The following is a 7,744-nucleotide window of genomic DNA, read 5'->3' as shown; positions in this document are numbered from 1 at the left end:
ATGTTATTGCTCAAGGCAGGCTTTCTAATGGTGACAATAGTGGACCATGCTCATGCAATGAGTTTTGGCAAAGCAGTTTGGAGTCTCCCCCAATAAATGCATGTAACAAGGTGACAAGGCAAGAGAGCATTAGGCGACAGGGAGAGAGGGTTGTCACCCTATAAATGGATTAGCCTTCCCATGGATTTTCATGGCAGGGTTACCAAGTATTGTTCTAATAAAATAGGTACCTCTAAAAAGATTAAAATAGCTTTTGGAAAATCAATAACACGTTAACGATTATATCAGATTTTAGCGTTTTGGTTTACATGCAGTACACTTAAAGCCCAAACTTTTAGAATAACAGTCACACAGTTTTCCATTCACTTCCTGTCCTGAATCAAAGGCTTATTTTACTACATTTAATTTCTTATCTACATTTGTATGTAAATGTTTGGCTCTACTGCTACACTGGTTTCACTTCTAAGTAACAAAATACTCCCTGGAGGAAAGCCATTTCTGTTTAAATGTTCTCTAGTCAAACAATAGCGCTATCCACAAAAAATGTTCTTGTTTTGCTGGACAATTACCGCTTCGTGAAAGTTGAAAACTGTCCCCATAAATGTGTCAAGCCTGCCTGCAGAACATAAAATAAAGTGTGACTAGAGAAACACTGCAGCTCCTAGTAAAATCCCTCATTGAGTTACAGGCACTGATCCTTCATGTCTACAAGCCTGTTTAGACTGCATAAAACAGACAGCCTATAAAGCAGCAGCATCATATATCGATATGTGTCCTCCATAGAGAGTATCAACAATCAAATTGTAGTTAATTGAAATTGATTCCAGTCTGTAACCACTTCTTTACATTTAATATGGACAACAAAGTATTTAAAAGTCCCCAGACTTGCACAGAAAATTAGGTATTTGACATTTATGTAACTTTGGAGTGCAGTTTACTGTTCTATGTTCACAACACCATACATCACAGGACTGTGGTGTAGGGTGAGTTTGGACCTTTAATTACTCTCACTTCTACACCCCTTATCCAGAGATATATTTGCAATTTTTAGGACAATTTACATATACATACCGGATGCCCATTTTCACATTGTCAGTAGATATTTAAAATTCATTTGGAATATAGTGAATTTGCAAAAGGGTCCCTAAGACGCTTTACTAGTTCACTTTGGCATGACAGTACACCCAGCACTCTTCCCCCCACCCTGCAGGAAACATGTTTTTCAATGAAGCATGAACTCCCCTTTTCCTCTGAGCTTTGGTCAGTAGTATATGCAGGATCTAACTGCAATCCCCCTTTTATCTGCAAAAAGAACAGGGATTATAGGCAACAGCAAACAGGGAATTATAGTACTTCCTTATTAGGGCTATTACATCACTGGAATAAACAGCTTCATATGCAGATGCCTTCCAATAACTTCACAAGCATTCTAAATATTTTACTTGAAAGATTTGCAATTTTTACATGGTAATACTGGCCTAAACAAATGTTGATGTTGCTCTATATGAAAAAAAAAAAAGCCTGAAGATTTTCCCTTTTACAGTGTACCAAATGCACTAAGCTGAAGAATGCAGAGATTAAAAAAAAAATCTATTTTCTATATGTGCTATTGGCTGTTTAAGGTAAATGAAACCACATAAATTAACCGCTTCCTGCTCAGTTACTGAACATATACAACCAGGCGGGACAAGTGTCATTCTGGGAGGACGTATGAGTAGGTCCTCCCGATTGCGCACCTTTTGTGCGTCCTGGGGGTCACAAAGTGTCACGATCTGTGATAGCTGTGTCCCCCTGACACAGCAAATCACATATCAGGGTACAGAGCCGATATGATCAGCCCTATACTATGTGATTGCTATGATGTTTGGGGGTGGGGGGGGAGGTGGGGGTGATAAGGTATTTTTTTTGTGATTGCTTGCAACTGTACTTCATACAGCCATTGTTGTGATAGCAGTAATTGGTCACAGAGATCCCATGGTACAGGGCCAATCACAGTACTACACAAAAGACTGCATGAATGACAACAACCCCCCCCCCCCCCCAAGCAGTACAGTGTCACTATAGTGTGGTAACACTACACTACAACTATACTGATGACAGTATGTTGAAATAAAAATGTTAAAAAAATGCCACCAGCCATTGTCTCTGATCGCATCACAGCAGTACAATGTCACTAGATAAATGTTGCCAGTCACTGCAATGTCCCTTATCACCACCACACCAGTCAGTGTTCCTAATCACTGCCACACCAGTCACAGTGTACCTGATCCCTGCCACACCACGTACAGTGCCCCTAATTATTGCCACATCACTCACATTGTCCCTAATCACCACCACAACAATCATATTGTCCCTAACCACTGCCACAACATTCACAGTGTCCCTAATCACTGCCAGTCATAGTGTCCCTGATCATTACCACATCAGTCATAGTTTTCGGCATCCCCACAATCCTATTTTTCTCATCAGTCATAGTGTCACCATAAGGACTAATTTATATGTGTGATGCTCTCTGAAGAGTGATCCGTGCTCAGATCACAATGCAAAGAGCATTTAGCAAGCAGTGAGGAGGCATTGTATTACCTTCCCCCCATCTTCCCCTGCATAAACTCCTTGGACCTTGCATAAATACCCCCATTGACTTGATTGGGTAACAATCAGCAGGGGTGCAGGGTGTATATCATCCCTTCTACAACTGCAAAGCAAAACATCGCAGCTGCAGCATGGGTACAACCCTGGTCACTGCCTCTTCAGTAAAGAGGTAGCGGTGTACCATCCCCCAGCCTCACGTGTGAATGAGCTCTAATAGTGCAGCCAGTCACTGTGTCTCTGATCACCACCACACCAGTCACAGTGTCGCCAGACCAATCTAGCTAGAATCAGTGTTCCTTTTTTGCCACCACACCAGACCAGTGCATCCAGCAACAATTTTCCTGATTACTGACACACCAGTCCCAGTGTCACCAGATCAGTGTATGCCAATAACAGTGTTCCTTATCACCACTACACCAGTCATCGTGTTACCGGACCAGTTTAAGACAGCAAAAGTTTTCCTGATTGCTGCCACACCAGTCCCAGTGTCTCTAGACCAGTGTAAGCCAGTAATAGTGTCCCTTATCACTGCTACACAAGTCTCACTGTCACCAGACCAGTGCAGCCAACAACAGTTTTCCTGATCATTGGCACACCAGCTGTGTTGGCTCTGATGCCACTTGCACTGGCCCTGGTCTGTTTATTGACCATGTTTCTGCATGCTTCCTGAACGGATCCTTTGCCTGTTTGCTGACCATGTCTCTGCTTGCTTGAACTGACCCATATGCTCTTCCAACATTTTCTGTGAGAAATCACTCTCAGCCATCCCCTGCAGACAAATGATCTCTTGCAACCAGAGGAACTCTTTAGTACTGTACTGTACTGCAATGGTTGCCTTTATATTAGGATGCATCCAGGCAACAGCCAGTAATGTGATTAATAAACAGGTCAGGGGTAGTACAGTTGGCAGACAAAGGCAATGCTGTACTGGTGCGGGGGTGATCAAAAACACTGTTGTTGGCTTACACTGGTCTGGTGATACTGGGTCCTAGTGTGGCTACAATCAGAACCTCTGCTACTGACTTACACTGGTCTGGTGACACTGGGACTGGTGTGGCTACAATTAGGGACACTGTTGCTGACTTGAACTGGTGTGGTGACATTGCAACTGGTTTAGTAGTGATCAGGAAAGCTGTAACTGGTGTGACAGCTATCAGGGACAATATGACTGGTGTGCCATTGATTAGGGACAATGTGACTAGTATGTCAGAAATCAGGGACATTGGGACTGGTGTGGTGGTGATCAGGGACACTGTAACTGGTGTGGTGATGATCAGGGACACTGTAACTAGTGTGGTGTGATCAGGGTGGAGGTGATTATGGACACTGACTGGTGCAGCAGTAATTAGGGACACTGAATGGCAGCGCTGGTCTGGTGACATTGTGCTGCTGTGGTGGTGATTAGAGATAATGGCTGGCAGCACTGACATACAGTGATATCAGAGCTGCCAGCCATTGTACATGATCACTACTATAGCAAAATTATGTCACCATAGTGACATTGCACTTGCTCTGGTAACAGTATGTAAAAAATGTAATAATTTATATTACTAATAATAATCATCATCATATTTTTTTTTTCTTACTGTCACTAGAGCAGTGCAGTGTACCACTCTGGGGAGGTGATTGGGATTTTTTTTTTGCACTATGATTGCTTGTACAGCCGTGATGGCTGTGTATGCAATCATTTCTGACAGTTCTTAGCTTCATTCCTGCATCCATTGAAAAGTACTGTGATAAGCTGTGTATGGTTACAGTTATCACATGGTACAGGGAGGCAGTGCTTGGCCCTGCATCATGTGATCACAGTAACCAATCACAGGGATCAAAGTAGTTCTGAATGACTATATGAATGGTGGCCATCTTTACTTCTGGACACGTGATCACCATGATTGGTCACTGCCATTACATGATACCAAGACAGAGCACAGCAGCACGGTACACCCGACACAGTGGTCACAGATTGCACCAGGGGCATGCATTAAACCCAGTTCTGGGAGGATATACGGGTACGTCCTCCAAGAATGACGCTTGTCCCATCTGGTCATGTATGTGCAGTGGCCGGACAGTTAAAAATGTTTAAAAACTATGTCAGCCATCACATCTAAGGGCTGTAAGCTGCAAGATATTGCATGTTTCTTCTTGGGTTTGATTATCCATTAAAATATTTTGCCCATTTGGCAAAAGAAAAGATCCTGATTTCAATCGCCCTTAAGTACAGTATTAGGGCTGTCGTTTTTCTGAAATGGTCATCTTGCTTTATTGCTACCATTTTACATACAGGCAGTGCTGAGACAAATTCTTTAAAATTCCAGTCTCAAAACTCTTCCAGCTATTGCTGCCTGCTCATAGATCTGGTAGTACGAAGTGTCAGGCTCATAGCTGTCTATGGAGAATTTCTGTATCCAGAGAGGTTTCACTACATAATGTGGCCCCTGTAAACACTCCATATTTTGCAAATACAGATCATATAATCAACATTGTGGAAGCAAGTGTGATAAACACTGTACACTCATCTACCTGATCTACACTTTGTGAAGCTTTTCTGTAAATTTATATGTTTCTGATAAGTTCCTCAAACCATGATATAATTATTCTTAAATATTAATAAAACTTCTTTACCCAAACCAATTTGTATCTATATCTAAAGGCCCTATAAGGAGCAGGCAGGGAGTTGAAGACTTTCAATTCAAGTTAGTGCAAAGTCCAGCCGTCACCACTGACAGGAGAAGCCAGCACTTATTAGTCCCTTGACATCTTTAGCAAATTGCCGCACAAACCCCTAAAGGGAAATGCTTCTGTAAAGCCTAGAAGGGTTTCCTGTTTAACCAAAGGGGGGTAAAGGTTATCATCACTTTCAGTGCAGTGTGTAGAGTCCATTTGACAGTAGGAAATTCGAGTAAATCATTTTTACTACACACAAATGTATTTACCAAATCCCTAGGAGGGCCTGTGATGAAGCAAGAGATCAAAGCTGTGCCATAAAGCAGCTACGCTTTGAGACTGAGAAAGGGCTGCAGCACAGCAAAAAGAAATGGCTTGTTTACAGGAAAAATGTTCAGAGAATTATTCATTTTCTATGCTAAACCATAACCCCCTCCTAAGCGTCTACCTTTTCTTTCTGTTTTCACAAAACAGCAAGGCTAAATAATGAACCCAAAGCTGTGCCCTTTGGTAGTGTGATAGCTCATTACCCACGAGCGGCCTCCATCTGCCCTCATGGCTGCACAGGGAGCCATTATGATTATGATGGAAATCTCAAAAGCCATTACCAAGATGCAACAGAGGGCCTACTGCAGACAGCCTAATGGACTAATTTGTAATTGGAAGAGGGAAATGAGTTAGCAAGCACAGGCCTGGTTTTGATGAGCGTGGAAGTGCGCATGCTAAATGTGATAAATGAACAGGAATGCTTGTTTTTACAGTCGGTTTTTACAAGGCCTTCAGTCTCTCCTGGGGATCAGAGGCGTGCTGACAAGCCCTTAAGAGGGAGGAGTGAGGGGCTCTGGGGAAGCAGGGTAGGCACAGGGAGAATAGCTTGGAATAAATCTCAGAAAGGAAAGCTAATGGCAATTAAAACACACGCGCGCACACACACACACAAGGAAATGACTGCATCTGTCAGGAAAGCAGTAATTAGGGAGCTTTCTGCATGCATATTTTTAGTCATTAAAATAGAAAATGAATGTGCACCATGGCATTTGCTTAGTTAATATGTAAAAATGTATTCAAAATTGTCTGAAGGGAGGTATTGTGTAATCTAATGTGGAGCTCTGCATGCTTTGCTATTGGAGTTCATTTGCAGATCACAAAAGTATAGTGATTTCCCAAGTGGCATATAAGAGGTTCACAGTGTGATTATTCTGCTAGTTGGACCCTAAAGGTAATTAGTACTCACCCATACAAAGCAGGCTAGGCAGCTCAGAGACTGAAAGATAGAAAAATAAAATGGATGTAGTGTTTAATTACCATTAACGTAAATCTGTATGTTTAAATACATCTTGTGAGACAACAATGCAGCAACTGTGTGAATGGTGCTGGTGGATTCCAGGGAAATTGCAATTCAAGTGACAGTAGCATATGCGGGTGTAAACACAGTGGTACATGATAGGCCTCTCTCTCCATCCTCATTTATGTCCTCATATTTTTAAACACAATGGGGGGTGGATATAAGTCATGTGACCAGCACAGAACCAATCAGCACTGTGCAGACACAGATTCATAGCCAAATTTCCCTATTGCTGCTATAGAGCATACACCAGCAGAGAACCAGAAAACCCTTCCTTCCTTCCTGAGGATGGGAAAGACTTGGGAAATGTCATGTGACTGTTGAAAAGCAATTAAACATTGTTTGTTTAGTATCACTTTAACAGGCATTTAACCCTTGTAGTGCAGGGCGGCCCACTGTAAGGGTACATTTTGCCTAATTTCTGGAGTTCAGCGTTAACCTTTAGGTAAGTCAAAATAGAGATTTTCAGGTGTGTTGAGATGGTTTAGGCTATTCATAAATACATTTGTGGAAGCTGATAGTAATGTTTTAAGCTGAATGTTTACATGAAAGGAATGGCCCTAGAGAAGTGTTACCCATCATTACACTAAGATACTGAGGGGAATTCAATGATTTGCAGTAATAAGATAGAAGTTTGTGACAAAGGCCTGGAATAGAGTAGCTCAGTGATTTCATGTCTATATCCCTCCCAAACTAAAACTTGTTCTTAAAGGAGTTGTAAAGGCAGAAGGTTTTTTTTTTTTTTTTATCTTAATGCATTGCATGCATCAAGATAAAAAGCCTTCTGTGTGTAGCAGTCCCCCCCAAGCCCCCCTAATACTTACCTGAGCCCATCTCTATTCAGCAATGTCCACGACTCCCTCAGCCATCTGGGACTCTCGCTCCTGATTGGCTGAGACACAGCCAAGGCGCCATTGGCTCCGGCGGCTGTCAATCAAAGTCAGTTAGCCAATCCGGAGGGGGCAATGGCAGCTCTGTGTCTGAATTGACACACGGAGCTATAGCTCGGCTTGGGTGCCCCCATAGAAAGCTGCTTGCTTTGGGGGCACTCAATAGGAGGGAGGGGCCAGGAGCAGCGAAGAGGGACCCGAGAAGAGGAGGATCCAGGCTGTTCTGTGAAAAACCACTGCACAGAGGAAGTAA

The sequence above is a fragment of the Pelophylax lessonae genome (genome assembly GCF_965119305.1).
Source record: "Pelophylax lessonae genome assembly, chromosome: 2".
In the NCBI taxonomy this organism is placed as follows: domain Eukaryota; kingdom Metazoa; phylum Chordata; class Amphibia; order Anura; family Ranidae; genus Pelophylax; species Pelophylax lessonae.
The sequence above is the reverse complement of the archived record's forward strand: the minus strand, read 5'-3'. Positions refer to the sequence as shown.